This window comes from Polypterus senegalus, chromosome 4, assembly GCF_016835505.1.
Source record: "Polypterus senegalus isolate Bchr_013 chromosome 4, ASM1683550v1, whole genome shotgun sequence".
NCBI lineage: Eukaryota > Metazoa > Chordata > Cladistia > Polypteriformes > Polypteridae > Polypterus > Polypterus senegalus.
Window position 1 is genome coordinate 157,409,212 of NC_053157.1, and position 19,233 is coordinate 157,428,444.

The following is a 19,233-nucleotide window of genomic DNA, read 5'->3' on the forward strand; positions in this document are numbered from 1 at the left end:
AGAATGGAGAAACATCCGAGAAAGTAACTGTTAATATAGTTATTTCATCCTAAGAACTGTAGTTTAACATGTTTTAAGTGTAAAACATAAGTAAATGAATACAGTTTATATAATGATTCTTGTTGTGAATCTATGGTATGTATTACTTAATTAGGAAAGTAATTTTCCAGTAACAATGAGTCCTAACATGTATTCATGTAATTTATTGTTTAATACATGAAAACAATATAAAGAGCCCCAAAGACTACTCTACAAATGTATGAATTCTGCCAAAACGTTAATTTTCTTTTTTGTTTTGGGTATGCACGATTGCTTATATAAAATACTAGCAGAATACCCATGCTTCGCAGCGGAGAAGTAGTGTGTTAAAGAAGTTATGAAAAAGAAAAGTAAACATTTTAAAAATAATGTAAGATGATTGTTAATGCAATTGTTTTATCACTGATATGAGTGTTGCTGTCATATATATAGACACAGACACACATACATACACACACATATATATACATATACACATATATACATATACATATATACATATACATATATAGCAAAATACCCGAGCTTTGCAGCGGAGAAGTAGTGTGTTAAAGAAGTAATGAAAAAGAAACGGAAACATTTTAATAATAACGTAACATGATTGACAATGTAATTGTTTTCTCATTGTCATGTGTTTTGCTGGCATATATATATATATATATATATATATATATATATATATATATATATATATATATATATATACATATATCATATATACACACACACATATACATACACCTATATATATATATATATATATATCTATATCTATCTATCTATGTATATATCTGTCTATCTATCTATCTATCTATATATACTGTATATCTATATATGTATATCTATATCTATCTATCTATCTATATATATATAGATATATATATATATAGATAGATAGACAGATATATATATACATAGATATATAGATATAGATATATAGATTATATAGATAGATAGATATATACACCTTTGGGGTGCGAGCAACTGTTGCTGGGGGTGCCAGAATCCATTGAGGAAGAAAAATTAAAAACATTATTTGTACAAAATGTTAATTTATCTATCCATTCCTAAATAGTTAAATGGGCAGGCTATTTCGTATCAGTGCAATACGCTGCTTGTTAAAACGGATGACTCCTAATCTTACGTGCACTTAGTGCTGTGTGGGTATTATGAACTATCGTATTTGTTTAAGTTCTATTTAAATTTTAAATATAAGTAATTTTATTTGGTCAACAGAAATATGTTTAGTAGGAATGAAAGTTAAATTTAATCATCATTACATAAATTTTTGTTCACCATAGAAATTTAAAGACTAAATCCAACTTCCATTCCTACCAAAGATATTTCTCGCGACTAAATAGAACCTACTTATATCCAAATTCGAGTTATTGAGCTGTTGCCTGCCTGCCTGAATAAGTCACCCTCGCTTCGCTCTTACTTTTTTACCGTTTATTTAATCATGGCTAGTCGCGGAAAAATTATAACATGGAAGGAGGATTACACTGAGTATGGCTTTACCAAAACAATTATTGATGGCGAATAAAGTATCTATTATTCATAAAGGTTCAATTGGTGATCTGTTTTTCTGTGTTAACCTCATATTTTTTCATACTTCTTCCCAAACCAAGGGGGTGCGAGTGTAAAATGAATCGGGAAGCGCTGATATATATATATATTGAATATATTGAAATAGTTTTACTATCAAATAATGCAAACAGTACGCTGCACGCTTCTTCGCCCTAATTCTGGGCTCATCAGGCAGTACACACTCACTGCACCCACCGGGAATCGAACCTCAGACGTCAGCGCTAAAGGCGAAGCCTCTCATGTTGCGCTAGGGTGTGTGGTTCGTTTATTTGACAGTATGTAGATCGGGGTGTATATATATATCACTTTTGAGAATGCAACGTATAGTTTTGTCCAGGAGGAAAGCAACCTTTTGTAGGGTGTGTCGCTGAGACTTATTAATTGTCATTGCGAAGCAGAGCCTTACTGGAAATCTGAGGCATTTCAATTAAAATGGGAGATCAGAGGGTATAACGGTGATGCCAGGAATACATTCAGAGTGTGGCGCTCTGCTGTTTTTTTGTGTAGCTGCCTTCACACAGCCTCTCTGCTGCTTTATAAACGAACGCCATATAAAGCCATCACCTTGTCAATTGTGTAATGCGTTTTTTGAACGGGTTTGATGCATGGAAGTGATCACTCGTACTGCGTTCAGTAAGTTCACCCGAGCTGCTCTCTTGTGTGATGTTGCGATGTCCACGGCTTGATTTAATGCTAGCTAAGACCCGGCACTTAAAAGTTTCTGGCTGCACTCCGGTTGTAATATGACGAAGCTGCACGAGCTCACTTTTCAGAATGCAAGTATAGTTGTCCAGGAGAAAAGCAATCTTCCCTGAAATCAATGGCATCGTTTTGTAGGGTCTGTCCCTGAGACTTATTACTTGTCATCTCGCAGCAGAGCCTTACTGGAAATTGGAGGCATCTGAATTGAAATGGGGGTGCGAGGGTAAAATTAATCGGGAAGCGTTGAACAATGTAATCGGTGTACCAGGAAATCATGCATTGACAGAAGTTACCCTTTGTTTGGAATGGAAAGTGTGATTAAATGCATTATTTTTTAACGCGTAATGGAGCACATGCATCGAAGCTTCTCCGCTGTGCTTGTGCTAAGAAAAGGAAACATTTTAAAAATAACGTAACACGATTGTCAATGTAACCTTTTGTAAGTAGTGCCTGGAGGATTCAGTGTGGAGAAACTCTAGAGACAGCGTGTGTATTAACTTGTGGATTTTTCTGTGAGTATTTGGTGGCAGCGTCACAAAGTTGGTTCCTCACGACGGCCTTAGCTGCAGAGCTCAGCTCACAGTGAAATGAGGTGAATAGGAGGGGAGATGATGACGTCACTCCCCCACCCGCCTTAACTGTCAATCCTCCACAAACACAGTCTCTCGGAATTTGCATAAGCACAGCCCCTGACCTGCAATTTTAACTTGGTTACAAAGTGATGAAACCTCTCGTTTATATCCTGCGTCCTCTCATTAAACTTGTATCTCGCATTACCCGTGGGCATGACAAACGCCAGCGGCAGCCTGTCTATGAATTTAATTTAAACTTTAGATTTACATCGTGCTTTGTTTCCGAAATAGCAGCACTCATGAATATGGTTGTATATGTCAATCGCTCAGTTCTTATTGTTTCGCTGCCTTCTAAATTATATAATGCATGTTTTCTTCAGCGCTTTTTGGAGCTCTTCCTGGTTTTCTACGTACTGCGTTGATAGTCAGTTCACGTGATTACGTGGGAGGCATGATGATGTCACACGAAACTCCGCCCACCACGGCTTTCAAGCTGAACTCCATTACCGTATATGGAGAAAAATAGCTTCCAGTTATGACCATTACGCGTAGAATTTCAAAATGAAAACTGCCAAACTTTTGTAAGGAAGCTGTAAGGAATGAGCCTTCAGCCTTCCACCCACACGGGAAGTTGGAGAATTAGTGATGAGTCAGTCAGTGAGTGAGTCAGTGAGGGCTTTGCCTTTTATTAGTATAGATAACATATTAAGAAAACTAAGTATACTACAGTGACAACCAGTGTAAAATCAAAACCCAGATTACGAGAAAGATAAAACTAAGCTTCCAAAAGCTCAGTGGCTTCCCTGCCACACTGTTAGAATCAAAGTAAAGTCAAAGTAACTCTGAGGAAAGATTAAGATGAAACACATAATAATTAAGAAAAAAATGTTACAAAACAAAAAATAAGACAATCCTGGTTAAGTGGCCTGCTCATAGTTATACAATCAGAGGCTGGAAATGAACCTGCAATTTTGTGGTTCAAAGGCAAGTGTCTTAACTATTACACTTCATAGCACAAAACAGAGGTCATACTTATTAAAAATTATTCCCAGCAATGTCTTCATCCATTTTTAAACCTTCCACAATAAGGGATATGTAAAGTGCAGTGTTGCCCACAAGGCATCTTGTCTTTGGCTGATGTGCATTCACCAATGATTTTCATGTAGAAGTCAGCATACAAGTGCAGTATGAAGCCAGTTTGGTGAATAAAACAGTTCAGCAGAAGAATGTACTGTAAATATTAATGAACAGGTGATAAACCATGAGGATACCAAAAGTCTTACATGGTACAGAATGAAACAGATCATTTAAAAAAGACAGACTATATAAAGCTAGAGAGATAGTATGTTCCAGCCAGTTCAACACAGATATTTAAATATTTAAGATAAGCTAAGCATTGAAACAAGGAGAAAGCAACAAAGCAATGCAACAAATGAGCAGATTATTCACAATATAAACATGCCTAGCTCTTTGCTATATCTAGATTGGAAATATTCAAAGATTAGATTCTAAACCACATGGATCGTAAGAAAAAGAGGTGTATTGAAAGATGAAGTGATCTGAAGAACCAATCGTTAATTAATCTCGGAAGAACAGTTGCAAGCTGAAGGCTGGTAGGAACTGAAACTGACTGAAAGAAAATGTGCTTCTTCATAAAGAAAGGAGCTACATCAGTACAGCAAGACTTCAAGAGATGGATATACTGAGGATCATTAATGTAAGAAATCTCAGAATGAGAGCTAAAGTTCAAAGATTTCAGAAGGGGGTACAGTGGCAAATTTTGGTAAAGATGGGTCAAAAACATGAGAGAATGAAGGTACAATGCAATTATAATAAAAAATATAAAGACAAAAGCCTGAAACAGATCAGTCAAATCCATTTGTGTGTCAAGCAACATCTATCATGTATTCTAAAGTTTTTTTTTTAATCATGTTGTGTTTTACTTATGATGCCTTGTCTTACTTTGCCCAACTTGTGCACGTAATTGAATATAACTATTTAAAAAACATAATCTACTTTACGTATTTGGCAGTGCAGGTGCCTACTGATCTAAAATATGGTGGTACCTCAATCCCAGAATGTCATCTGGATGCATAAAATAATGTTTATGTATAAATATTGTTCTGTTTTCCAATTGCAAGATACTTGCATGTGAATGTCTCTAGTATTTCATATTCTCTCCTTTGCTTACTAGGCTCTTTAGTATGATTTATCTTTGCATCATCCACACAACATAAAATAGAAGAAATAAAGAAGGTGAGAGATTTACTAAAACAGTTCTTACATCATACAACAACAACAACATTTATTTATATAGCACATTTTCATACAAACAGTAGCTCAAAGTGCTTTACATAATGAATAGAAAAATAAAAGACACAATAAGAAAAAAAAATAACATAACATTAACATAGAATAAGAGTAAGGTCCAATGGCCAGGGGGGACAGAACAAAACAAAAAAAAAACTCCAGACGGCTGGAGAAAAAAATAAAATCTGTAGGGATTCCAGACCATGAGACCGCCCAGTCCCCTCTGGGCATTCTGCCTAACATAAATGAAACAGTCCTCTTTGGATTTAGAGTTCTCACTGAAGGACTTGATGATGATGGTCACGTAGACTTCTGCCTTTTAATCCATTCATCATTGTTGGAGCATCATTAAGCTTTGAGTAGGTGGAGGTGGTGCAGTCCACCACCACAAAGAAACCGGAAAAAGAAACAGAAGAGAGAGTAGGGGTCAGTACGGTATCATATATCAATCTACCACAGGTCAATGGATTTAAATTTGAAGAGATGACCAAATGATCAGAAATATCAAGATCAGAAGGGAAAAAAGTATGATGCAAATTCCATGAGAGATAAGGAAATATATATTGTGACACCCATTGTGCATAGGGGAGTGAAAGACTGGACAAGACCAAACAATAAAGAAAAACTAAAACAAAAAAAATTAAGATGGGCAGAAAGGTTTTCTACATGAATGTTATATGACCTAGAATTTATCTCTGCACTTATGATAATCTGCATGCAGCCCTGCAAGCAGGTCCTCCAACTTACAGGGAGAAGTTGGAGGTTAGTGGCAGTATTGGTCCAGTGTGGTTCCGAGGTGTCACCCACTGCACTCAGGTCCCAATCCAGGTGGTTCGTCATGTGGTGGGTGCAGCAATGCGGTATCAGTGCATGCTCCCAACATTGTGAAGAAAGATTACCAAACTGAGCAAACTCTATAAATAAGGATGGGATAGCAAAATAAAATACTAGTGAATAAAGGCTTATGATAAAAATCCTTCTATATAAAAGTGGTTGGGATTGTCCTTCCGTCCCGTGAGTGCTACACAGGCGCTGAGTTTCACACACGCCCCGTCCATTTTGCAATGCACGTTGGGATTTGTAGTTTCATTTTTCCAGGTAAAAGATGATTTTCTACTCCAGACTGTTCGATATCTTCTTCTTCTTTCTTACTATATAAAAGCGGTCAGGATTGTCCTTCCGTCCCGTGAGTGGAAAGCGTAGCGGTATTCCGCTTATCACAGACTTACTACTTGCAGCTTACGGTACGAAGCGACATGATGTGAGCAGAGTTCTGGTGTTCCCATTGTTCCTTTGCTTTTGTGCGCGATGCGCTGGAAAAATAGACAAAATTATGTCTCTGGAAATAATTTATGTTGATGGAGTACAAATGCCTCACCGCGTAGTAAATATCAGGGGGGTTCAAAAGGGCGACCTTAATGTAGAAAACAAGTTTAAATTTCATCACAAAAATAACAGAAACTACGAGTATTAAAGTAATACTGCTCAAATGCAATATAACCAAATTAATGAGTTTGTATAAAATATCAAATTGATCTACATATTGAATTAAGAAGTGGTCAACTTAAAAGTCGGTCGCCTTAAAAGGCGGGTCAGCCTAGTAATATGAATAAAGTCATACATTAACAAAAGGCTGTGCTGAATATACTGGCTCGGAAGCCCAGTAATAGGGATTATTAATGTCTAAGGCTGCATTATAGATAGAAGACAATGAATGCAGTGTGCAAGAAAACTCTGTATAGTTAATAGCATTTTTTATAAACGATTGTGCATTCAGTGCTGGCAGACCTAAAAAAAGACACACTTTTATGGGTTTTTTCAGCAGCCATGCTTTCGCAGGCAGGTAACAAAATTGCATCTGCACACACTGCACCTTAATTATGGAAGTCAGAGGAAAGCTTAGTGTATTTGTTATTCCCATTGCTGTAGGTGAAAATGTCTTTATCAGAGCATTTATGGTACACCAAAATGGGACTATTTATTCCTTTCATTTCACAAGATTACATGGTGGTTACAAAGGCTCAGAACACTGACACATTTTCACAACTATAATCTACAGTAGTAGCAGTAAATTATTAAACTGTACCTCACTAAGGCAGACTGGTAGTTCTGAGGTTAAACCTCTGGGCTGGTATTGGAAGACTGCTGGTTCAAATCCCGTTACCACCTGAAGGACCCTACTCCACTGGGCCCTTGAGTAAGGCCCTTAACTTTAAAATTTCTGCTGGGGTTGCTGTACAATGGCCAGTGTACCAAATAAAAAAAAATACTTTTATCTACATAAGCACACCAATTACATCAAAAACATTAAAACAGACATTCTCTTAATGATTAAAGTAAATAGATAAAACCAATTAACATTATAGTTGTGACATGACCAGCTGACAATGGTGGAGAACAAAATGAAAGTTTATTACAACAGAATAAACCTCTGTTGATGCATGGTCTGTTCAAACAGATGAGTCACAGTTCTGATGACCAAGGCCTACTGGTTGCCTTCCCACTCCTGGGCATGCTTCAGTGTAACAAATGATGAAGAGTTTAATAAGAAGCAGATCTAACTCTTTAATTGTTGATACTGTGATAATAACTAAGACCAGACATCGTGAAAAAGGTTTGGGGCAGCCACCCGTATAATTTCCCTGGGTGAAAAAGGCTTTTAGAGTAGAACAGAGTTGTTCCTTCAGCTGAGTCCAAGATAGAACTGACTCATTGATGTTAAGATTGCGGCTTTAAAGGCCTGTATGGGATATCCAAGATAGAACTGACTCATTGATGTTAAGATTGCGGCTTTAAAGGCCTGTATGGGATGTGATGTCATCAAAGGGGCCGGGCCTAGAAGTGATGTTTTCTGTTGGGAAGTAACATCATCGAAGGGCCTGGAACTGGAAGTGACGTCATTGAAGGGCCCAGACCTGGAAGTGACATCATCGAAGGCCCCAGAACCTGAAGTGATGTCTTCTGAGGCACTGGAACCTGGCAGGATTTCTCGGGGAAGATCTCCTACTTGCATATGTGTGACAATACCCAAGGCTCCCAAGGTCTCTGCCGTTACTTTCCACATGCTGGAGTAGTAGCTTGGCAATGTAGTAGGGGATGGTAGAGTAAGGAAGTGAGTGCTAAGTCTAGATTGAAATACTTCAGACAGGTGAAGCATCCCTTAGTCATGCATGCACACATCATTCATAGTTTTGGGGGTCTGCAGCAAAATGTTTGAACTCACTTAGTGTTTTATTTAGCCTTGGAACCTTTAAGGGACTTCTGATACATTTTGTTAACAAAACAGAAGAATGGCTGGTCATACGCATGGACTAAACTGGGCTGTAGTCTAGAGCCCTAAAATTAATCAAAATATATTTAAAATTGTTTTTCATTTGTATTCCTGCTTTTATAATGACGACCAAGTCTTCTTTAGCCCATTTGCGATCATCTCTGACATAATCTGTCCACTGTTAGTCTCACTCACACCACTATCCCTGACTTCACTCATCTCTCATGAATAGCTAATGTAGGGTAGCTGCTGAAACACTATTTATAGAAGTGGGATGAGTTAAATACGTGGTGTCTGAATGTAATGCACTTAAAGAAATAATATAATAGTGACAATTCTTCAAAAATGACCAGCGAGAGCGGGATGACTTCTAGTTCAATAACAGTAAAGATGGTGATGAGTTTGCTCAAATGTAATATTTATAATGCCTGTTTTGAATGTGTGTGGTGTAACAAGAGCATTGGGTGACTTTCAAAGACGCTGTTAACTGAATCTCCTTGTTGCAAGACCGATGTATCAAGTACAGATGATCCCTTATAGAATTTCAGTTTATTAGGGAAGTCATGCTGTTGTGACTAAGAACACTGATTATGCACAGCAGCACACACTAAAACCAAATTACAAGGTCCAGATGTCAGTTACAATGAGCTTTGTTGGCTTTCCTTGAACTTCTTGTATATCAAGGTGAAATTCAAATACCTGGTCAACAAAACCTTCACATGAAATGCCTTATGGACAGCAGATAATGATTAAAAAACATTTCGACTTACGTCTCAAGTGTTTGCATTTGTGTTGACAATAATGTATATGTCACTTTGCAGTAGTAGTAGCAGAGAAATAATAAAAAATCCCATTAAAATGCCTGGATAGAGAAATTCATTAGAGCTTACATGCCTGAGCAGAATGTTGTTGTTGATGAATCACTTATGCTGTGTAAAGGTCATTGGGCAATGAAGCCATAAGTGTCTCCTACAATTATTGAGTTGACTGCATCTCTGCTAAACAACAGGTAAGTTCACTCGTAGCTTCACAATAGTGTTTTAAGTCTACAAACTGAGAAAAAAATAAACCTGCCGATGTGTTTTGTTTTTAATTTTACCTTCACAGCTGAAAATACCTAATATCATACAAACAATTCAGTGCTATGTTGTGCCTTTCATTTTCCTTCTTTAATTCTCCCTCAAATTAACTGACAAATCCTATACTTTTTTGTTTTTTACATCTGACATGGCATACTTTCTCAGCTGATGGTTTGCTTGCTATTCTTGTCTTGTGATTTAATGGCTATCAGGTATCATTTTAAGCTTTTACATTGCATATGTTTCTCTCTCTCTCTCTAGTTCTAATAATCATAAATATGTTTCTTTGTTTTAAGGCTGTCCATTCACCTGTTGCATACTCTCAGACTACTACTTGCTGTAAGTCCAAGTGATTCATAAACTCTGACTTAACACAATCATTTTTCTGTGATTCCTTCAGTAGAGCTAGGTGGAGCTAGAATAATGATTCAATCCCAGGGCCCATCACCCTAAACATAATTGTGAACAGGTCAAAAGTCATTTACGGCAGACTAAAGACTTAAAAACAGGAGTAACTGTGGTTGTAGTTTCTAATCCTAGTAATGACCCTTGCAGTAACATTCTGATTTAACTGAAAGCTGCAAATAGAATGGTTTTGGTAGCCTGCGAATAACGTATTGCAACAGTCAACTCTACTACAAATAAGCACATACAATAACTTCCAACAGTACTTGTGCCTCTCAACAAAGAGACTGCTGTTCACACCTTTCGTGTCTCCATCAATCTAAAATTCTTATAACAAATAACAACAGATACCTGTTTTTTCCTTGTAATGACTTTGCTTTCATCAACCAATAAGGCAAATTGCTGTAAGTCATTAATTTCTGATCTGGACTGATTTTGAAGCATAATGGCTATACCATCAAAAAGATCATTTTGAACATCCTGGTGTAGATACTTGGTGGTCTTTAATATGTCAGGTATTTTTTTTAGCAAAAGCACAATAAAATCTATGAATTACGTCTGTTTGCTGCCTGTTCATTCTTGCTATGCCCATATGTGATATTCTAAAAGCTGTAATCCTCAATTTTTCTATGATAGCTCACATGTAACATAGGTTCTTCGATATAAGCTTTTACTAGGCTGGGTGAAATTGAAGACATTCTGTTTGCTTTAAGAGATGAAGTGGCCTTTATCAATGTTCTACATTTGTTGCTTGTAAATGCATTTTCTGAATGAATGTTAAAAAAAAAAACACCTTTCCTGATATGGCAAAATACAAAACTGTAAGCATTATGTGGAAAACAGAATATTTCCATCACCTATATTGCTAGTACCATATTCCATATGAAGGAAAGATATTATTTTCTCCTAAAATCAGTAAAGCATTTGTACAGAAAGGATCAATTCATAAACTCTGTAGAATATTGTTTACTTTTGACGAAAAGAATCAGAAATGCATCACAGGATTAAAGAGATCTGAGTGGCCGCAGTAGGTTAAATGGAATTAGTATACTTTCAGTGGTAAAGTATAAAATGTATTACTTAAATTTATTTAGCTAGATAATAATTATTGTCTAATATACTGTATATCATGGATATGACTAACATACTATTATGGCAAAATTTTAAAAAGGAGAAGTCCTAAGTGGACAAAAAGTAAAGCTAAGACCAGGAGATAAAAAGTCAAGAAGAGAATTTCAAATTATTGAAAAAACAAGCAGTGGTCTGTGCCAAAATTTCAGGTTGAGTCCACAAAGAAAATCTAAAATGTTAGTCACAAATTAGAGGTTAAAAAAACTGGAGCCAACATTCCTAATTGCAATTATGTTTCCCTTTACTAACTATTCTAATGTTTAGTGGATATTTGTTGTTATTTTAAGTTCATCCAAAGGCTTGGATGCAGGTTATCATCTTATAGAGGAGGAGTGATTAAATGAGTAACATATATGACTTCCTCCTCACAAGACTGGCAATAGGCATAGCAATTGTAAACAACAATAGAATCCCAAAATGACCTATGGAGAAAACAAAAAGAAGAAAGGAAACAACATTAAATAATAATTATAATCATTTATATCTTAATGATAGTGGAATGTTATCTGAATTGTACAAAATTTGCTGATAAAAAAAAGCAAAAAAGGTGTGAGGCCACAATTAAAGGACTCAAAGTCTAGGATTTATAGTCTACCTAGAATAACCCTCACTCTAGATGTGTTGTCACCAAAATCTACTGCCTGGCTTTGGCCTATACAGACCTAAAAGGAGGGTCTATTCTTTGAAAGTTCTAAAGTGCCCTTAAAGTCACAGGATACATAAGATGCCACTCAAAGGAGAGAAACCATAATAAACTCTGTCTTAAAGTGACAGATTTCACCAAACAACTCTTTATGAATGAGAATGTTTACTCAAAAATATAAAATATAACAAAGGGCTCAAAAAGAGCAAAAAGGGGTTGTCTAAAAGGCGGTCCTAGGTTGACAGATTCTAATTCACAATTCAAGGCAAAAATTCAATACACAGAGCAAAAAATGATCAATACCAGTAAATTTAATACAAAAAGCAATACTTACAAAAGACTCCTATAAATTCAGTGCACCACTCCTGAGATCTTTTTCCTTGAATCTTAAATGGCCAGAGGGAGGTCTCAGGAGCAGTGTTGTCAGAGTGGTCCTGCCTTCAGGGGTGCTATCAAAAACACACAAGAAATGGACTAACATTTAAAGAGACAGTATACAAATAGAAAAATAAAAAATATATATCTAACTACCAATAAATACAGGCCAAGGGAAAAAACCCTGGATGTAATGCAACAATAACATGTATACCTTCACTTTTCCTCCTGATTATTGCAATTAAGGTCCAAAAGACACCTAAATGCCACTGTGGGAGCAAAAATATAATTTAATCATGAAAGATATGTTAGGTTCCTACCTCAGTTGATTAAATGTTCTGCTCTGTAACTGTCAAGGAGAAATGCAGACTTTTCTATATGGTTGTCAGTGAACTAAGGACTAGCCTTTAGGAAATGAATGAGCTAGTTGACTAGTTACTGTATGTATGTGCAGCAGAAATCTGTTATGCATGTGTAAAAGAAATCTTAAAAGCAAGCATGCTGAAGTAAACTACTGCTGTACTAGAACTGCTTTATTTAATATGAGGGTAATTAAAAAAGTAAAGGCAATTTTAAAATTAAGCGGTAACTGCAATAGATGGAAGCTAACACAATATGTCTGTGATGGCTTATGGGTAGTTCAAACACATGCAGTGCTGCACTCTGCTGTTAATCTAGTTGATGCCAAAGTTAAATGAACATGAACACTTTCCTGCTGGATGGCATTATTGTTGAGCAACACCCTGTAGTAAGATTTCTTTGGGCAAGGGAGTGGAACCTCATGTTGCCCTTATTGCAATATGAGTGCAGTCAATTGTACCAATTTTGTTGGCATGTACTCCCACACCATATGGAAACTGGAAGTTTCGATTTGTCAGTTGATTTATGGATTCCAGCACTGTGGGCATTAACAGAGCTGAAGCTTGGCTGAGATATTCCTGATCTGTTGGACAGATCTGTCTTATAGGTGTGTGTTGTCAGAAAGTCAACTGTTGTTAAAATCTGGATATGAACAGGTATAGCCCGATTTCTGGCTCTTGGAAGCCTAAATCATCTCATAAGGTAATCATCATCATGGGCAAAAAAAATCTTGCCGGTCCCTAACTGCTTGTTCCCTTTATATATGAACATTTATATAGTATTCAAGAAGTGCCAAACAAGCCATGTTGTGTCAACCCATTAAGCTATGTGTATTGGTGAGAATATCTAGCATATAGGTTGATAAGTAATTTGTATGTCTTTATTTGCAAGCTAGATAAAGTAAATGTAATCAGGAGACATGTTTTGCTTTATTGATAAGAGCAGCAGTGCTTTGATATTTACCTAGCTACCCCATCCTCCTGGTCTGAGTCTTTAGGACTGACTCAGGATGTGAAATTTACAGCAGGGTGGGATGGAGTATGTATCTGGACTTATATGAGCCTGTAAGCCATCCCCTTGCAGGAAGGTGATAAACTGGCAAGCTGGCAGGAACAGGCTACAACTAAACAAAGCAACTGGGGGATTAGATCTACCTGAGTGCTTTCATTGGGAAATGGCCCAGGAAGGGAAACTAATTCTATTGATCTGAAGTATGGCTGTTTATGATTGGTTTTGAATTGGATGCCATTCTGTACCACAATGCCCCATTGGTTTGTGATTTGTGATAAGAATGGCATAAAGTTGGTCACCTTGCCGTTACCTGTCTCTCGCCATTTTGCCTTCAAAGAGAAGACCACATCTTTGTTGGCCATTCCTCCATAAAGAGAACACAACTCGGCAGTCATATTGTGAAAGGCAGGTTCAGCAATTCATTACAAGGCCATGCGGTAGCAAAAATCAAGCTAGACTGCAGATAAGTTAAGAAGCGCCTGTACCACAAGATACACTAGGATGTAACGCTCATGTACTTTGTTAATTTGGCCATATTATTTATAATACGTAATTAATTGAATATTTGGCTCACAATCCTGCTTGTTTCTTTCAGTTTATCTAATAGCCTAATGTTTAGATAAAGAAGGGATGGGGGAAAGAAGTTTTGAACTGGATTAGTGTTAATGACCATAGAGTGGTACATGTATGGGATTTAAGTCATTTTTGGTAAAGTCTACACAACAAAGAGCATAAATGGGAAAATAGCATTACCATAGGACCCTATACAACAAAAAAACTATGACTAGGCTGTAGGGGCGTAATATTTACACTTTTTTGTATTCAGGAAGCGAATCATACCTGTGGTTTTACTTAATGCAGTTACTGACAACAAGCAATTGTAATTGCATTTGTTTATAATCCTGAGAAGTGGCAACAGGTAGCTGATATAAACTGAGGAAATACCAAAAAAGTTCCTCAATGCAAGTGCAAAGGATTAGCCCTCTTATAAAGGAACTCAAAGAGTCTGTACATCATATTCATCTCTTTTGTAGTTTAACATGTTGGTCATGTCAATGGATTTTCTGATAGTGGCTTGGTGATATAAATTATTATGCACATGAATCATCATTTATCCATTGTGGCTGCACTTTCTTACTTGATCAAGAGTGTAATGATTTCCCAGTTTCTCTTAAATGTTGTGTATGGAAAGGTCAGAGTTTCCATATATAGTATCTGTACATTCACCCATCAAGTTTCTTTTATAAATCCTGACATTTGCACAGAAAGTTGAGCAGGCACATTTTGAGCCTCTTTTTGCACATATGCAAAATTTATAAATCTGACCCCAGGATCATAGACCTTTGAGGCAGTAGCATTCCATCACTATGCCACCACTATAATATTCCGTACATAATTAGTATTTGTAGTATATTAATTGTTATGGTTTTTTCAGGTTTTCACCCCATCTTTATTCTTTTCTGTCCTTGTTCTTTTAATTTGCTGTTTTTGGGTATTATATTGATATTTTCAATAGTAGAAATTTTATTACTTGCTTCTATGTTTGTTTTTTTTTTCATCAAATATTTATCTGTTTTTCAATTATTTCTGTTTAGTTGGTTATCTGTCCCATTTTCTATATATTGAGACTAAGGTTATAGCGGTTGTAACCTCTATGATACACCATGTTTTTAGTGATGTGTTAGGATCAGATTGCAGGTCAACCACAAACTACTTTCGGACCTCTTCCTGTGGCGCTAACAGATTACATCAAATAGTAACATTCATTTATACAAAAAAATGAACCAAAGAAAAGGTGTGGAGAATCAAAATGTAATAAATCAGTTATATTCAAATTACAGAAACTCAACAACAATGTTTAGATTCCATAACTGCACACCCCTTTACCAAACACATGCCACGTCTTCAGATGTGCTATCCCAGAATAAACTATTATTATTTGCTGACTCAGTCTCGATCCTCTTTACTGTCCCATCTACTTCATTTGGTATACCGGCGGCCACCTCCAAAATGTGTAGGACTTCGGCGCTTCATTGAAACAATCTCTTTCCTGGCTTTGAATAGCTCATGTCTGTCGCCTCCGCCTTAAGCTTGGGTTCTGTTTTTCATCTTCCTGAAAATAAATTTATGTAGCAGTGCTATAAGGTGGCAAGGCCTCCTGAAACTGAAAGTGTGATACTGCTCTAGCCCTATATAATTTCTGGGGTTTGTCAGTCCTATTGCTAATGAATTACATTACCAGCTTGTGTTGTTCATTTTGATTTAGATTTTCTGGCTTTTGGACTCTTTTCCCTGGTGTAAGGTTTTGCTCTTGGGAGTTTGTTTTTGGATCTTGTTCACTTTGGATTATCGTTTGAACATTAGAACAATCTAGGTGAGAACAGGCCATTCAGCCCTACAAAATTTGTCAGTCCTATACAGTTAATTCTTCTAAAAAATATCGAGTTTTAAAAGTCTTACTGTCTACGGCACTACTTGGTAGCTTATTCCATGTGTCTGTGGTTCTCTGTGTAAAGAAAAACGTCCTAATGTTGGTGTGAAATTTACCCTTAACAAATTTCCAACTGTGTACCCATGTTAGATAGATAACAACAACAATAACATTTATTTATATAGCACATTTTCATACAAAAAAGTAGCTCAAAGTGCTTTACATAATGAAGAAAAATAAAGACAAAATAAGAAATTAAAATAAGATAACATTAGTTAACATAGAAAAAGAGTAAGGACCGATGGCCAGGGAGGACAGAAAAACCAAAAAAAAAACATACCGCTGGAGAAAAAAATAAAATCTGCAGGGGTTCCAGGCCACCAGACTGCCCAGTCCCCTCAGGGCATTCTACCTAACATAAATGAAATAGTCCTTTTTGTATTTAGGGTTCTCATGGACAGACTTGATGATGATGGTCATGCAGACTTCTGGCTTTTAATCCATCACTGTTGGGACATTACGGTGCTTTGAGTAGATGGTGGTGGAAAAAAAAAAAGAAACAGAAGAGAGAGTACGGGTTAGTACAGATTTTAGAGCCACCATGAATAGTTATTATAATGAATTGGATATACAGAGTATCAGGATTAAGGCCATGCTAAAGTAATGTATTTTCAGCAGTTTTTTAAAGTGCTCCACTGTATTAGCCTGGCGAATTCCTATTGGTAGGCTATTCCAGATTTTAGGTGCATAACAGCAGAAGGATAGATAGATAGATAGATAGATAGATAGATAGATAGATAGATAGATAATGCTTTATTTGTCCCAAAGAGGAAATAAAAATTTTACAGAAGCTCCAAAAAATAAATAAAATAAATATGATAAAAACAGACAGCAACTCCCTCCAGTCACACATAAAAAACATCTGGCTCAGATTACAGAGATCTACTACTGTCAATACAGGCTTGAAGGTGGCAATAAAATTAGGCCAGGCCTGCTCTGATTGTGCCACAGGTTTATATTTAAAGGCATTAATATTTGGAAAGAGCAGTGTCCATAAAAGGAACAGGCCTAATAAACCTTGACTCCTTTTTTGAAGTTTCCAGAATTAAGAATGATTAATCAAAAAGATATTGGTACAGAGTGAATCATTTATGTAGCTGAGTCAGACAGGATGATGTAACTTACTTTCCCAGGCAGTGACATGGACAAATTCAGTCTCCAATTACATGCCTGAATCATACATTTAGCTTTAATTATACTATGCTCCCTTTTTCATCACTGCGCATTCACAAAATGTCCAGTCCTCCTTCTTTTTTTCATTGATCTTAAAGAACTCATTTTAAAATAACAGCCTTGATCCACAATACTAATTCCCTTCATAATTTTAAACACTTCAATCCTGTCTACTCTTAATCTTCTTTTGCTTAAACTGAAAAGACTCAGCTCATTTAGCCTTTTCTCATAATTCATCCCCTGTAGCACTGGAATCAGCCTAGTTGCTCTTCTCTGGACTTTTCCTAGCACTGCTATGTCCTTTTTGTAGCCTGGAGACTAAACCTGTACAAAATACTCCAGATGCATTACCACCTCACCAGTGCATTATAAACGTTGAGCAGAACCTCCTTGGACTTGTACTCCACACATTATGCTATATAACCTAACATTCTGTTACCCTTCTTGATGGCCTTTGAACACTGTCTAGATGAAGATAGTGAAGAGACCATTACGACTCCTAAATCCTTTTCATAATAATAATAATAACAATAATACATTTTTTATATAGCACCTTTCCCATGCTCAAGGCACTTCAGAGTTTAAGAAAGAACAGCAGGATATACAATATAAAGCATTGCACTAAACCAGATAAATAAATAAAGAAGAGTAATATAGTAAATTCAGAGAAAATCCTAACAGACAACATAATTGATGGTCCAGCACACACACACAGAGTACATGATCATCTTGACATAGAGGTAAACTGAAAGAAGGGTAATAAAGTCAGGTAGAGCTAAAAGCCTTCCTTCCTGAGTTTTGAGTTGTTTTTTAAAAGAATTCATGGAGTCAGCTGATCTAATTAATTTTGGTAGGTAATTCCAGAGTCTGGGTGCTATACAGCTGAAGGCCCTCTCACCCATGGAGTGTAGATTAGTGTGGGGCACAACAAGATTGCCAGAATCAGAGGACCTTAGTGGGTGGACAGGCACACCGTGACGGAGAATGTCACTGATGTAGGTCGTTTAAGACTTTGTAGGTTATTAGTAGAACTTTATATTCAATTCTGTAGGACACAGGGGGCCAGTGAAGGCGAAGCAGGATGGGTGTTATGTGCTCGCTGATGCTGGTTTGTGTAAGGACTCTTGCGGTCGAGTTTTGAATAAGCTGGAGCTGTGATATTAGATTAGAAGGGGCACCTGCCAGTAGGGAATTACAATAATTGATGCAGGATGTGATAAAAGCATGGATAAGTTTCTCAGCGTTAGAAAAAGAGAGGAAGGAGCGAGCATGTGATATGTAACGAAGGTGAAAGTAAGAATGTTTCTTAATGTGATTTATGTGGGTGGAATAAGAAAGAGAGGAATCAAAAATGACACCAAGATTCTTTGCAGTAGAGGCAGGTCTGATGAGATCACTGCCAAGATTAACTGGGAAGGAGCTCATTTTATTAAGTTGCACTTTAGTCCCAAATTGCAGGAGTTCAGTTTTGTTCCGGTTTAAATTTAAAGAGTTCTGCTCCATCCAGGTTTTAATTTCACTGAGGTAAGTTGTGAGCTGAGAAAGCTCTGATGAAGTTCCACTTTTAACATTGAAATAGAGTTGAGTATCGTCTGCATAAAAATGATAACCCGGTCCATAGCTACAAATGATATGGCCAAAGGGAACCATATAAATACAGAAAAGCAGAGGACTGAGGACAGAGCCCTGAGACAGTAGAATGTCATGTCTGACAGTGTCAAATGCTGCACTGAGGTCTAACAAAATTAATATGCTGGTTTGTCCAGAGTCTGCTGCCATAAGCAAATCATTGGTTAACTATAGCAGAGCAACTTCACAGCTGTGCTGCGCCCTGAAACCAAACTGAAAGGGTTCCTTTATATTATTAGAAGTTAAGTAGTTGGTGAGTTGGGAAGCTACAACACGCTCAAGAACATTGAGTTACAGAAGCGGTTTTAAAAGTGAGCGGCACAAAGCCAGTGTCAACAGATGAGTTTATTATTGTTGTAATAGTCGGGATTATGGCATTAAGGCAGAATTTAAGTAGTGAGGTGGGGATTGGGTCCAGTACACAAGTAGTTGGCCTCATCTTACAAAGCAGGTCA